The sequence below is a fragment of the Bufo bufo genome, chromosome 2 (genome assembly GCF_905171765.1).
Source record: "Bufo bufo chromosome 2, aBufBuf1.1, whole genome shotgun sequence".
Taxonomy (NCBI): Eukaryota; Metazoa; Chordata; class Amphibia; order Anura; family Bufonidae; genus Bufo; species Bufo bufo.
The window spans coordinates 66979938-66996240 of NC_053390.1; positions in this window are offsets into that span (position 1 = coordinate 66979938).

Sequence of the window (16303 nt, forward strand, 5' to 3'; positions counted from 1 at the left end):
AACAACTGAAAATATGTCATATTCTAGGTTCTTCAAAGTAGCCACCTTTTGCTTTGATTACTGCTTTGCACACTCTTGGCATTCTCTTGATGAGCTTCAAGAGGTAGTCCCTTGAAATGGTCTTCCAACAGTCTTGAAGGAGTTCCCAGAGATGCTTAGCACTTGTTGGCCCTTTTGCCTTCACTCTGCGGTCCAGCTCACCCCAAACCATCTCGATTGGGTTCAGGTCTGGTGACTGTGGAGGCCAGGTCATCTGGTGCAGCACCCCATCACTCTCCTTCATGGTCAAATAGCCCTTACTTTCAAAGTTTTCCCAATTTTTCGGCTGACTGACTGACCTTCATTTCTTAAAGTAATGATGGCCACTCATTTTTCTTTACTTAGCTGCTTTTTTCTTGCCATAATACAAATTCTAACAGTCTATTCAGAAGGACTATCAGCTATCCACCTGACTTCTCCTCGACGCAACTGATGGTCCCAACCCCATTTATAAGGCAAGAAATCCCACTTATTAAACCTGACAGGGCACACCTGTGAAGTGAAAACCATTTCAGGGGACTACCTCTTGAAGTTCATCAAGAGAATGCCAAGAGTGTGCAAAGCAGTAATCAAAGCAAAAGGTGGCTACTTTGAAGAACCAAGAATATGACATATTTTCAGTTGTTTCACACTTGTTTGTTATGTATATAATTCCACATGTGTTAATTCATAGTTTTGATGCCTTCATAGTCATGAAAATAAAGAAAACTCTTTGAATGAGGTATGTCCAAACTTTTGGTCTGTACTGTATATATATATATTTATACAGTAGGATGCGAAAGTTTGGGCAACCTTGTAATCGTCATGATTTTCCTGTAAAAAATCGTTGGTTGTTACGATACAAAATGTCAGTTAAATATATCATATAGGAGACACACACAGTAATATTTGAGTAGTGAAATGAAGTTTATTGGATTTACAGAAAGTGTGCTATAATTGTTTAAACAAAATTAGGCAGGTGCATAAATTGGGACACTGTTGTCATTTTATTGATTCCAAAACCTTTAGAACTAATTATTGGAACTCAAATTGGCTTGGTAAGCTCAGTGACCCCTGACCTACATACACAGGTGAATCCAATTATGAGAAAGAGTATTTAAGGGGGTCAATTGTAAGTTTCCCTCCTCTTTTAATTTTCTCTGAAGAGTAGCAACATGGGGGTCTCAAAACAACTCTCAAATGACCTGAAGACAAAGATTGTTCACCATCATGGTTTAGGGGAAGGATACAGAAAGCTGTCTCAGAGATTTCAGCTCTCTGTTTCCACAGTTAGGAACATATTGAGGAAATGGAAGACAACAGGCTCAGTTCAAGTTAAGGCTCGAAGTGGCAGACCAAGAAAAATCTCGGATAGACAGAAGCGACGAATGGTGAGAACAGTCAGAGTCAACCCACAGACCAGCACCAAAGACCTACAACATCATCTTGCTGCAGATGGAGTCACTGTGCATCGTTCAACCATTTGGCGCACTTTACACAAGGAGATGCCGTACGCGAGAGTGATGCAGAGGAAGCCTTTTCTCCGCCCACAGCACAAAAAGTGCCGCTTGAGGTGGGATAAAGCACATTTGGACAAGCCAGCTTCATTTTGGAATAAGGTGCTGCGGACTGATGAAACTAAAATTGAGTTATTTGGCCATAACAAGGGGAGTTATGCATGGAGGAAAAAGAACACAGCATTCCAAGAAAAACACCTGCTACCTACAGTAAAATATGGTGGTGGTTCCATCATGCTGTGGGGCTGTGTGGCCAGTGCAGGGACTGGGAATCTTGTCAAAGTTGAGGGACGCATGGATTCCACTCAGTATCAGCAGATTCTGGAGACCAATGTCCAGGAATCAGTGACAAAGCTGAAGCTGCGCCGGGGCTGGATCTTTCAACAAGACAACGACCCTAAACACTGCTCAAAATCCACTAAGGCATTTATGCAGAGGAACAAGTACAACGTTCTGGAATGGCCATCTCAGTCCCCAGACCTGAATATAATTGAAAATCTGTGGTGTGACTTATAGAGAGCTGTCCATGCTCGGAAGCCATCAAACCTGAATGAACTAAAGATGTTTTGTATAGAGGAATAGTCCGAAATACCTTCAACCAGAAATCAGACTCTCATTGGAACCTACAGGAAGCGTTTAGAGGCTGTAATTTCTGCAAAAGGAGGATCTACTAAATATTGATTTCATTTCTTTTTTGTGGTGCCCAAATTTATGCACCTGCCTAATTTTGTTTAAACAATTATAGCACACTTTCTGTGAATCCAATAAACTTCATTTCACTTCTCAAATATCACTGTGTGTGTCTCCTATATGATATATTTAACTGACATTTTTAATTTTTTATCGTAACAACCAATGATTTATACAGGAAAATCATGACGATTAACAAGGTTGCCCAAACTTTCGCATCCCACTGTATATATATATATATATATATATATATAGGTCCCTACTTGCTACTGGACAAATTTTTCTGAAAAAGAAACCTCATCGATCAGCAGGTCACTGCGAGATTGGCCTCTCTCTGAAAATCATTTGTTCGAAGTGGAGGAAACTGTGTGGATGCTCGCTTTTCTTGTAGTGTAATATTAAATGGTTCTATTTCAAATAAATGGACTGTCATGTAATACAGAATTGCATTTAGTCTACCAGAGTTCTTTCTAGATCAGATCATAAAAGGTGTTTCAGGTACAGTAGGGTGCAGTGGCCCAAAGGGGAGATGTGAGGTGGGGAGGATGGTAGCATCAGTACTCACAGTGGTGATCCTCCTACAGCACTCCCTGAGCCAGTGTACAGAGAAGGGAGAGGAACACCCTTTCTTCCCCTCAGGATTTACCCTGGTGCTAGAGTTCTCCAGTCTGGTGGTGGTGGACTTGTAGTTCCCAATGATGAGGACAGTTTTGGTGCAACAAACACACAGTTCTTTATTGAATATTGTGGCAAAATGCAAATACATATACTCACTGTAGGAGGCACAGTTCTTGTTCATGGTTTTCCACAGAGGCTGTGCATGAGAAGTGAACATCCGGAACTCTCCGTCTTCGAATATATCTCTCTCTGTTTCAGGAAGGTGCAATATTTCTCACTTCCTCTCTCAATCTTTCCCTCATTAAAATGCTGCACTACAATGGCCATTATCATCACTAGTACTTTTCTAGCATCACCCTTTAAAATGTTATTTGTGTTTGCTTAGTCAGGTGATTCTGTATCACTTTATGATTCCTTAGCCGATCGATCTAACTTCCTGTGGTTGCTCTCCGCTGCTTCTCTTCACACTCTAACTTAAATGAGTAGCAATCTCTTCCAGGAGGGGTTGGTAAAGCAGCCTCACCTAGCAACTCTTCCCATTGGCTAGTTTTAAGCCCAAGTGCAGCCTGTAGGATGGCAGTCAGATAGCATCATAAGGTGCATGAATTTAAGAGTTGCCAAAATACATGATCTATTTGGCACCAATCACCAGGCATATGAGACATTTTTTTTCTTCCTACACATATGACTAGGGTACATATAAACAAATAATTTGCCCCAAACAATGGTCCACTCTACAATACACATTTTATGACTACTCATTTATGACTCATGCCTTGTTCTCTCCACATTGTTTAATGCTACTGGATATTTGTCTTCTAGAACTTAGACACCCAACCTTTGATCACTATATTAATTACACTGAATTCTAACCATGGTTCTTTGGAACTAAGATGATCCTTGAAAACTAGTCAGGTATTCACTTATTTACAACAAGGCAAAAAGTTGATTAAAATGCGCCCAGCTTCATATTATGGTGAATATTGGTTGGGAAAACCTGAGGATGAATATGGAGGATCACGATGGAGGATCATGTGACACTGGAAAGAAGTGGGAGGTTGGCTTGCCCTGAATGACGGAAAGACAGCCTGATCAGCCAATCAGGGGCAGTAGGCAGGCAAATCCTTTTGCAGAGAAAGACCAATAACCATTCTGTCTTCAATTTGTGACTTGGAAGGATGTGTGTGTCTAACCAAAAACAGTTGCAGACAAAAGCCAATAATCTAACTGTATTAAGCACACTGTATGGAGATATAATTGAGAGAATATTAGGGGATTTGATTAGTGTGAGGCACTGGTCACTCAGTTGTGTTTTTAAAATAGCTGCTGGCAGCCAGTTTTGCATTACAAAACTTCCTGCAAGAAAAAACCCCTCAAGTTTCTACACTTTATAGGCTTATTGCCAGCACCCAAATAGCATTCTGCTGCATACACTAAACAATTGTAAAAAAAAATTTCTTCTAAAAGCCATTTCATTGCATTATATACACATATTAAACGCATTGTATATAACTGCAAGATAATGTTCAAAAGCATTTTACAACAATATCGCCTTCACTATACCCGTGTTATTAAATGTGTTGCTTATTACTGTAAGTCAATGGGTAGTGTAAGGGATTGCTCTCTCAAGCAGGGCGGTGATTAGTGTTGAGCGCAAATATTCGATTAACGAATATTTTTAGCGAATATGGCAACTTCGAGAATTCGCGAATATTTCAAATATAATGATGGACTGTTGATATATACAGTAGATGCATTGGGGAGGGATAGTGAATTAACTATATGGATAGAAGGTATTTCATAATATAATTGAAATAATAATTGATTCTTGTTAAAAAATAATTAATTAAAGGGGTTGTCCGGGTTGAGAGCTGAACCCGGACATCCCTCCATTTTCACCCCGACAGCCCCCCTGACATGAGCATCGGAGCAGTTCATGCTCCGATGCTCTCCTTTGCCCTGCGCTAAATTGTGCAGGGCAAAGGCATTTTTAGGAGTTCCGGTGACGTACCGGGGCTCTCCATGGGGCTGACAGGAACCCCGGTGGCATCACCGGCACTGATGGGCGGGATTTAGCACTGCCCTAGCCAGTAAAAAGCGCTGAAGCCCGCCCCTCAGATCCGGTGACATCACCGAACACACTGCCGGGCTGAAGTTACCGCCCGGCAGTGTGTTATTGAAAACAAAAAAGCCTGTGCCCTGCACGATTTAGCGCAGGGTAAGGGAGCGCATCGGAGCATGAGATGCTCCAATGCTAGCCTCAGGGGGGCTGTCTGGGTGAAAATAAGGGTATGTCCGGGTTCAGCTCTGAACCTGGACAACCCCTTTAATTAATTGCCTGCTTGGATTTGCTTAGTCCAACAGTGCTGTTGATAACATGTATGCAAGTGTAGCAGAGTTACTTAACTATGTAACATGTTTATGTCCAAGGATACAACAAAATATATCTAATATATAATTATATAATAGTAATGATATACACTGCTCAAAAAAATAAAGGGAACACAAAAATAACACATCCTAGATCTGAATTAATTAAATATTCTTCTGAAATACTTTGTTCTTTACATAGTTGAATGTGCTGACAACAAAATCACACAAAAATAAAAAAATGGAAATCAAATTTTTCAACCCATGGAGGTCTGGATTTGGAGTCACACTCAAAATAAAGTGGAAAAACACACTACAGGCTGATCCAACTTTGATGTAATGTCCTTAAAACAAGTCAAAATGAGGCTCAGTAGTGTGTGTGGCCTCCACGTGCCTGTATGACCTCCCTACAACGCCGATGCATGCTCCTGATGAGGTGGCGGACGGTCTCCTGAGGGATCTCCTTCCAGACCTGGACTAAAGCATCTGCCAACTCCTGGACAGTCTGTGGTGCAACGTGACGTTGGTGGATAGAGCGAGACATGATGTCCCAGATGTGCTCAATTGAATTCAGGTCTGGGGAACGGGCGGGCCAGTCCATAGCATCAATGCCTTCGTCTTGCAGGAACTGCTGACACACTCCAGCCACATGAGGTCTAGCATTGTCTTGCATTAGGAGGAACCCATGGCCATCCGCACCAGCATATGGTCTCACAAGGGGTCTGAGGATCTCATCTCCTTACCTAATGGCAGTCAGGCTACCTCTGGCGAGCACATGGAGGGCTGTGCGGCCCTCCAAAGAAATGCCATCCCACACCATTACTAACCCAATGCCAAACCGGTCATGCTGGAGGATGTTGCAGGCAGCAGAACGTTCTCCACGGCGTCTCCAGACTCTGTCACGTCTGTCACATGTGCTCAGTGTGAACCTGCTTTAATCTGTGAAGAGCACAGGGCGCCAGTGGCGAATTTGCCAATCTGGCAAATGCCAAACGTCCTGCACGGTGTTGGGCTGTAAGCACAACCCCCACCTGTGGACGTCGGGCCCTCATATCACCCTCATGGAGTCTGTTTCTGACCGTTTGAGCAGACACATGCACATTTGTGGCCTGCTGGAGGTCATTTTGCAGGGCTCTGGCAGTGCTCCTCCTGTTCCTCCTTGCACAAAGGCGGAGGTAGCGGTCCTGCTGCTGGGTTGTTGCCCTCCTACGGCCTCCTCCACGTCTCCTGATGTACTGGCCTGTCTCCTGGTAGCTCCTCCATGCTCTGGACACTATGCTGACAGACACAGCAAACCTTCTTGCCACAGCTCGCATTGATGTGCCATCCTGGATAAGCTGCACTACCTGAGCCACTTGTGTGGGTTGTAGACTCCGTCTCATGCTACCATTAGAGTGAAAGCACCGCCAGCATTCAAAAGTGACCAAAACATCAGCCAGGAAGCATAGGAACTGAGAAGTGATCTGTGGTCACCACCTGCAGAACCACTCCTTTATTGGGGGTGTCTTGCTAATTGCCTAGAATTTCCACCTGTTGTCTATCCCATTTGCACAACAGCATGTGAAATTGATTGTCACTCAGTGTTGCTTCCTAAGTGGACTGTTTGATTTTACAGAAGTGTGATTGACTTGGAGTTACATTGTGTTGTTTAAGTGTTCCCTTTATTTTTTTGAGCAGTGTATATATTTTGATATATTATAAATAATAATAGAATAATAAAATAGAAAAAAAAATACAACATAATATATATAATATATAATTATATAATAGTAATTTTATATATAGATATATATATATATATATGTATACATACATATATATATATATATATATATATATATATTATAAATAATAATAAAATAATAAAATAGAAAAGGCAGAGATACTGTCCATTTTTTTATTTTTATTTTTTTATTGACCCTGGATGTTCTGGAGCACCCCCTGACCTCCTGTCATGATGCTAATTAACCATTTCATCCCCTTGCTTCCATCACAGTTGTACAGTAGCTCACACACACATATAGAGTGACACTCACACCTGTATTCACACTTATAAATTTTAATATTTGAGGCAAACCATGTTAAGCATGATACACAGATGATACCTCATTGCAATGATTAAAAATGACTGATAAGCTGCTGTGGATAGAAGGTTTAGGAGGGGGAGGTGACTTGGAATGACAGCCTGGGGAAGCAGACGAATGCTGGATGAAGGAGTGTGAGAGCGGAGAAATCACAGCGCTCCAGAGGAAGGTGTCAGATCGCTGATGCTGGGTTATAAGAGGAGAGTTTGTTGTGATGTTAGCTTACTGATGTAAGGTTGTATTGGAGCATGACATGGAGAAGTGATATAGCGGTGAATGGTAGAAGAGTGATGAATTGATGGACTGTTGATATAAACAGTAGATGCATTGGGGAGGGATAGTGAATTAACTATATGGATGGAAGGTATTTCATAATATAATAGAAATAATAATTGTTTCATGATAAAAAAGAATTTATTAATAAATTGCCTGCTTGGATTTGCTTATTCGAACAGTGCTGTTGATAACAAGTATGCAAGTGTATCAGAGCTGAGTTACTTAGCTATGTAACATATTTATATCCAATGATACAACAAAATATATCTAATATATAATTATATAATAGTAATATATATATACAGTACAGACCAAAAGTTTGGACACACCTTCTCATTCAAAGAGTTTTCTTTATTTTCATGACTATGAAAATTGTAGATTCACACTGAAGGCATCAAAACTATGAATTAACACATGTGGAGTTATATACATAACAAACAAGTGTGAAACAACTGAAAATATGTCATATTCTAGGATCTTCAAAGTAGCCACCTTTTGCTTTGATTACTGCTTTGCACACTCTTGGCATTCTCTTGATGAGCTTCAAGAGGTATTCCCCTGAAATGGTTTTCACTTCACAGGTTTGCCCTGTCCGGTTTAATATGTGGGATTTCTTGCCTTATAAATGGGGTTGGGATCATCAGTTGCGTTGAGGAGAAGTCAGGTGGATAAACAGCTGATAGTCCTACTGAATAGACTGTTAGAATTTGTATTATGGCAAGAAAAAAGCAGCTAAGTAAAGAAAAACGAGTGGCCATCATTATTTTAAGAAATGTCAGCCGAAAAATTGGGAAAACTTTGAAAGTAAGGGCTATTTGACCATGAAGGAGAGTGAAGGGGTGCTGCGCCAGATGACCTGGCCTCCACAGTCACCGGACCTGAACCCAATCGAGATGGTTTGGGGTGAGCTGGACCGCAGAGTGAAGGCAAAAGGGCCAACAAGTGCTAAGCATCTCTGGGAACTCCTTCTAGACTGTTGGAAGACCATTTCAGGGGACTACATCATCAAGAGAATGCCAAGAGTGTTCAAAGCAGTAATCAAAGCAAAAGGTGGCTACTTTGAAGAACCTAGAATATGACATATTTTCAGTTGTTTCACACTTGTTTGTTATGTATATAATTCCACATGTGTTAATTCATAGTTTTGATGCCTTCATAGTCATGAAAATAAAGAAAACTCTTTGAATGAGAAGGTGTGTCCAAACTTTTGGTCTGTACTGTATATATATTATAAATAATAATAAAATAATAAAATGGATAAAAAAAAAGCAGGCAATTTATTAATTGTTATAATTTTTCAATTATTATTTTAATTTTTATCAGCAATTATCATCCATTCACAAATGCACCTACTAAGTCTCCCCACATCCCTTCATCTCTGCCCGCTCCTTGACTTTCCTCCATCTGTGCCCCCTTCCCCCACATACACATTTAAGGCACAATAGTAATAGCATACAATTGTCACAAACCCTCAACTACAAGAAGTATTCGGTCTCTAGGGGTTTTCAGCTTCTGACTGTAAAGAGTGATCTAATACTTCTCACAGATGAGGGTTTGTTACAATTGCATGCAATATACACAATCCTCTGTAAGCTAAGCACATCAGCGGCACAAGTCTCTCTCCTGTTCTGAAAGTTTGTTACAATGTATAGTACAGTATACAATATATATGTATATTAAATAGTGCAAGTCATTAAAAGTACTGCTTTTGTCTACTGCCCAGTAAATAAATGACTTACTGTATCTGTTTGCAAGTGACCCCCACGGCTCTGTACAAAGACATATCCTTCGGTGGCTTTACCTGCTTGGCACGGCTGGCGCTTTTTGCTTTATTGGGGCTTTATTTTCATGTAATTTTTATTTTAGCATTTTTTGGTTTTTATTTTTATTTTAGGAAAACTTTTTCTTTAACTGCACAAAGTTATTGTGACCCCTTTCTATAAGAGTTGTTTTACTATAGGGCAGGCATGTCCAAAGTGCGGCCCTCCAGCTGTTGAAAAACTACAACTCCCAGCATGCCTGGATAGCTTACAGCTATTAGGGCATGCTGGGAGTTGTAGTTTTGCAACAGCTGGAGGGCCGCAGTTTGGACATGCCTGCTATAGGGTGATATATGGTTTAGAGTCGCTGAGAGCAGGGGTAGCTAGTCCACATTCAAGTGCGATGCTCTGCTTTTTCCTTTCAATGTGCCGACACAAGTAATTCAAAAAAGTTTCATTAAAAGTTTCCGCAAATACTGTACTGTCGGTCCGGACCATATAATAAATACTGTACATTTGCCATCATTTATTATCATTTTATTGGTACTTTAAATAGGATCATATCCATCGATCTTCACTGGGATTGTATATATACAGTATTTATGGATATTAATTAATTGATATCTATTTATTTTTATATTGATACAGTTTTCCATATATATTTTTATTTCTTATTATTTGTTTTTCTCTATATAAATCACTATATAGTTATCAAACCAATTAATATTGTTTAATCATTTTCAAAATCAAAAGAATATCAATTGAATTAATCGGCATCTAGTTGGTGTACATTTGTGTAAGGGGCTTACGGTAGTACAGTGAAGAGCCCTGGGAAAGCAGGGAATGAGTGTAGTCGGTTGTGGTGTGCCGAAACCGAGGATGAGGTAGGCCTGAGAAAGAAGAGGGCCTACCCAAGGAAAAGATATGGAAGAAATGAGTTGTAAATGAGTGGAGTGGTGGGAGGGTCAAAGCTCAGACCTCAATGATGCAGGAGCCAGGTAAGGGGAGTGCCCTAAATAGGCTGGAGGCGGACCTCAGCCCCTCCCACAAATCCAGGCAATCTGCCTTAATACTTGTGTAAGGGGCTTACGGTAGTACAGTGAAGAGCCCTGGGAAAGCAGGGAATGAGTGTAGTCGGTTGTGGTGTGCCGAAACCGAGGATGAGGTAGGCCTGAGAAAGAAGAGGGCAAAAATGGAAATAACCAGTTTATTGTAGCCAATTGATGTATCAATAGCTTAACCCGACATGTTTGGAAAGCCACTCTTAAACTCTTGTGTTGGATTGGGGAATGTATTGCGCGTAAGCGGATGACTCCCAGCGCCCCAATCCCCTGATGCCATGAGTGAGGATGTTGGCACTGGAGGCCGTGGACGTGGCTCCAATGCGAAAGGAGTGCCCTGAGTAGTTGGCTGCGTTGAGGCCTAGTTGTGTGAGGGATGACCCGACATGGGTCATGAAGGTGGTGGTGGTGAGTACCGAACCATGTAGTTGAAGTAGCGGTTGAGAGGGTAGAACTTGTGACGCTGATTGTGAGCATCCAGGACCCTGACTGGACACCATCTGTTGTGCGTGGGGTAATATGAAATGTTGACGGGTAAGTGCTGACTATTCTTGGAGTGAGGTAAGGACAGGATGTAGTGAACCATGTGTTTTGACAAGTGGGAGACAAGAAGACAAGGTGAGGTTCGGGTCGAGGAGGCTGTAGTGAATTTCCCGGAACTCAGGAATCCGTAGAAGGTCAAGTAAATGCCGTATTGATGATGGAGTTGGTATCTGTTTCCAGAGGCGTGGCGTCCAGTAAGTCGGATAATGCTTTGAAGATATGATTGATTATGGGTAGCCTCTGGGCTGGACGTGCGGGTTCCGTTTCCTGAATACCTCTGAGTATGGATTTGATCTGGTGCGAGGACATGAAGCTGATGTTATTGGGGTGTATGATTAGCATATGATGTTGAAATGCCAGTGAGATATGGTTTGATGGTGTTGTATGACATGAGTTTGAGGTGGCAAAAAGAAGCCAACCCCGGAAGAGACGTCATGACAAAAAGGGTGCGTGATGTTGTGTTCCAACAGGACCTGTTGAATAGTGTGAACGCTCTGTCGTATGTTCTATGTGTATCGTCTGATAGTGCTAAGCGGGACAAAGACTGGCTATGCCGCATGATGCCTTCTAATCCAGAATGAGCTGTTTGAAATGATGGAGTGATGGAGGCCGTGGGTAACGCTGATGGGAGAGCTTGATGAAATGCCTGAAATTTGACGCGAGACAGACTGTCAGCTGCCGTATTGCCCACCCCCGGGACATAGAAACAAAGCAAGAAGAAAATATTGCAAGCGGCCAACCAAGGAAGTCTCCGCAGAAACCTCACGATTGTGAGAGATTTGGAACAATCCTGTTGATGAACTGGCAGGTCGTATGGTTGTCTGAATAGCACCGGACCGACATGTTGCCCATGAATGACCCCACGCTACGGCCGCCGCCACGATGGGGTAGATCTTGAAAAGCGCTGAGGCAGTGGAGAATCCTTCCAACCCCGGACCGCAGGAGGCCAGCTGCCCCACAGCCAATCGTTCCCAAAAATGGCCGCGAAGCCTGTGGTAGATGCCGCATCTGACCAGATAGAGGGGGAAGAGTCCGACGGCCGAGGGAGAAACAAGCTCCCGCCATTCCAGGTGGACAGAAATCTCCCCCACATGCCCAGACCTGCCTGCAGCGTGGGCATCCAGGGACAACCTGTGCGAGTCGTGTAGGAAAAGGGGAGAGGTGCAGGAGCCGTGATATAAATGAGCGACACTGAGGTGGATGCGCATGGCAAAGATCAGGGAGCCCAGCAGGGACTGCAGTTCTTTGCGGTTGCCGGTGCTGAGTTGAAGGTAGTTGCCTATGTGGGCGAGAATGTCCTGGATCTTCCCGGATGGCAAACTGGCTGAATCCAACTGGGTACCCAGGAAAGGTGATGACCGTGTCTGGCCCTTCTGTCTTCTTGGTGGCGATGGGTACCCCCGGTTCCTCCTCCGGTATTATGTGCGTCGGGCTGACTTCTTGGTCCTCCAGGCTAACGGTCGACGTGATCACTGGCAATCCGGCCGGTGACGCTGCCGGTGGTGGCCCCGCCAAGGAGAGGGTCGCAGTGACCGATTCCAGCCTCCCCAACCTGGCGTTGACTTTAGACATGGATGACATTTAGGGAGGACAGCATGGTATGTATATCCCCTGTGCTGGACTGGCTAGGTCCTCCCCTGTCTCCCTGTTATCGATTGGCGTGCGCAGCAGCCGGAAAAGCTCTGCTTCCCTCGCCGTGGCGGGGAAGGGAACATGCCGTCACCTTGACTCCGTCGTTATGCGCGGGATTGCCCAGGATCTGATGGGTGCTGGACTGGCTAGACCGTCTCCCTGGGTAGCAGTGACGGATCTAGCAGGAGTGCCAGGTAGGGAGAAGTTCTCTTTCCCTTCCAGAGACATAGTAAAACAAAACAGTTGATTAGCTTGGGGAAACACAGGATCGTGCTGGCTAGCTAGGCCGGACGGCGAAAAAATTATACTTGCATGGTGACAGATGAGGCCCTGCTAATTGCCAAGCGGCTTGAGAGGCTCTACCTATGATTTGGCGCGAGGGGTTAATGAGGCCACTTGTGGTAGTGGCAGGAGCGTTGGCCTCTCGGTGACTGTAAGACAGGACTAGGGGAAGGGAGTGACAGGTGAGGCCCTCTCTATGCAACACGCGAGGCGGCTTACTAACGAGGTGGCGCGTTGGGCGGGTGCCTCTGTACGTTTGAGGCGGGGTGTCGGCCTCGCGGGACCACTAACTGCTGGCGAAGCCAAGAAGGGGGTAACCTAGTGGGATGATGGTGCCCCTAAAGCCAGCACGCTGACCCTAACGGGATTATTCGAAATGTAAGGAAGACTTTTGTTAATGAGCAGGTGAACGTACCTGGTGGTAAGAAAAATTCTCCGGATACATGGTAGTGCAAAATACAATATAGGTTGACCGCCTGAAAAAAGAAAGGGGGAGGGTAGACATAAAATAGTGTGATGAAATGTGCAAATGCATATGGTACATATACACGACCGGGAGGATCATGGCGGTTGTTCATGAAACGACAGCTTGCGCCTGGTGTGAAAAGAGACCAGTGCGTGCCGTGTGGCCATGCCCAGGCGGAAAGCGCGTGCCGGCAATTTAATGGAATATTTGGACCGTGTCCCTGCAATTTCCACCTATTTATTGATTATGATGAAACAATTATAATATATATTTATTTTTATTTTTATTATTTTTTTTTTTTTATTTTTTTTTTTTTTCCGGATGACCAGACGATGACTCCTCCCCCCAGTGCTTCCATTATTAATTTTTTTTTTTTTTTTTTTTTTTTTTTTTGCTGATGACCTATCCAAAGGGTAGATCATTGTTAGCAAAAGGTGAAGAACCCTTTTGAGACAGTCTCTTTGCAGCTGAGTGTGTGTATGGGAAGTTATGCCCTTTCAGCCAGAAGAGCATTTATAAGATCATGCATTGATTTTGGACAAGAGGGCCTGGCTTATAATCTTCATGTTTATTCCAAAAGGTGTTTGATGGCGTTTTTTTTTTTTTTTTTTTATTTATTTTTCTTTTCTTTGTGTGGGCTGCTGGGGTGTTATATGACTGTAAGGGGCGTGCTGGAAGGCTCCCCTGCCGTCCGACGGCGCCCCCCCGCAACAGAAGCGGCGCGCACGGCCACCGGGACACCGCGCACGCGCCGACGGAATCGCCGCGCATGCGCAGAACCCCGGCCGCGCATGCGCAGACCAGGCACCAGGACGCGGCCGGGCGCCATCGGCCGCGCGGCAGGAGGAGTGGTAACCAGGCAGGAGGTGGTGGGGAGAGGATGTCAGGGCAGCGGTAAGCCCAGTGGAGGTGAAATGAATGGGGGGGGGTGCAGGTTGCACCGCCGCTGCCCCCGTGACAGCGCACCTAAATGACCGGGGGGGGGGGGGCATGAACGTTGTTGGTGAAGTGAAAATGAATCATGTGGAACATGCTTGGAGGATTATGTGACTGTTTGTAAGGAGTGACATTTTGGAGCATAGGAAAAATGAAAGCCATTTATTTTTGAACCCATTCGTCCGGAGTCCCCCCACGGCCGCCGGGACACCGCGCATGCGCCGATGAAATCGCCGCGCATGCGCAGAACCCCGGCCGCGCATGCGCAGACCAGGCCCCAGGACGCGGCTGGGCGCCATCGGCCGCGCGGCAGGAGGAGTGGCAAACAGGCAGGAGGCGGTGGGGAGGGGATGTCCGCGCCGCGGCAAGCCCAGTGAAGTTTGAAATGAATGGGGGGTGTGCCGGGTGTACCGCAGCTGGCCCCTGTGCTGTGTACCTGGAAAACGAGGAGGGGAGGGTAGGGGGGGGGGAGGGCATGAATGTTGGATGTTTGAGGGGTGAAACCCAGAAATGGGGAATGGGGCTGGAACCATCAGGGGGCTGACCGGAGTGACGGTCCTGTGGGGAGACGCCAGAATAGGCATGAGCAATGAGCTGCCGGTGATTGCTGCGAGCAGCCGTGACATGGATGCAGTGTGTGTGAAAAGAACCATGGAAAAAAAAAAAAAAAAAAAAAAAAAAAAAGGGGGGGGGATTTAATCCATGAACCATTGGTCGCATGCTGCCAGAGCTGTCGACCGGAATGGTGGTGCGGTTTGTGAATGAATATGCATGAAACAGGTGTGACAGAAATGAATGCTGGTGACTTGCATAAAAACCGTGACATTGGTGCGCATTGATGAAGTGAGATGAACCGGTACAGGGGCAACCGTGAGGCCCTGCTGTACCGTATGAAATAACTCATACGCATTTGTGCTCCTGCAGCCGTGCACATGAACATGAGGAGGGGGGGGGGCATGAATGTGGATGATTGTGGGGTGATATGGACTGAAAAAGAAATGGGGAACGAGCCTGGACCCCTGGGGTGCTGACCGCATTGTTGTGCCTGTGGGAAGATTGCTGAACGAGACATGACAAAATGAGATACTGGTGACTGTGAGAAAGCCGTGACATTAGCGCAGCGTCTATGAAATGAAATTGAAATGGGGGATTAGGCCAGAAACCATGCCGCATGCTGCAGAGGTGTTGACCGGAATGGTAGTCCGGTGTGGACAAATTGCGCATGAACAAGGCGTGACAGAAATGAATACTGGTGACTTGTATGAGAAAACCGTGACATTGGTGCAGCGTATGATGAAATGAAATGAACCGGTACAGGGGCAACCGTGAGGCCCCGGCTGTACCGTATGGATGACTCAGAAACCACTGCCTGCATGCCGCAGGGGTGTTGACCGGAGTGGTGATACGGTGTAGATACATTTATGCATGAACGAGACATGACAGAAATGAAATGCTGGTGACCTGGGCGAGAAAGCTGTGACATTAGTGCAGCATTTGGTAAAATGAAATGAACAGAAATGGGGGATTGCCCAGGAAACGACTGCATGCTTGCCGCAGGGGTGCTGACCGGAATGGTGGTACCATGTAGACAAATTGTGCATGAACAAGGCGTGACAGAAATGAAATACTGGTGACTTGTATGAGAAAACAGTGACATTGGTGCAGCGTTTGGTGAAATGAATTGAACCGGTACAGGGGCAACCGTGAGGCCCCGGCTGCACCGTATGGATGACTCGCAGTTTAACGGGCAAACGTGACCCACAGTGAACCTGAGTAAAGACGGAAAAATAGAACCGAAATGCTCCAAATCCAGAACCGATGGCAACGAAAAACTCCCAGGAATTCAGCGACTCGCAGGCAACTCTCCAGACACTCCACAAGCGACCTCCTCTCTCAAAAGCTCAGACCTCAATGATGCAGGAGCCAGGTAAGGGGAGTGCCCTAAATAGGCTGGAGGCGGACCTCAGCCCCTCCCACAAATCCAGGCAATCTGCCTTAATACATATCTACTTCTACTGTTTATATTTTATATATATGTTTATTCTTATTT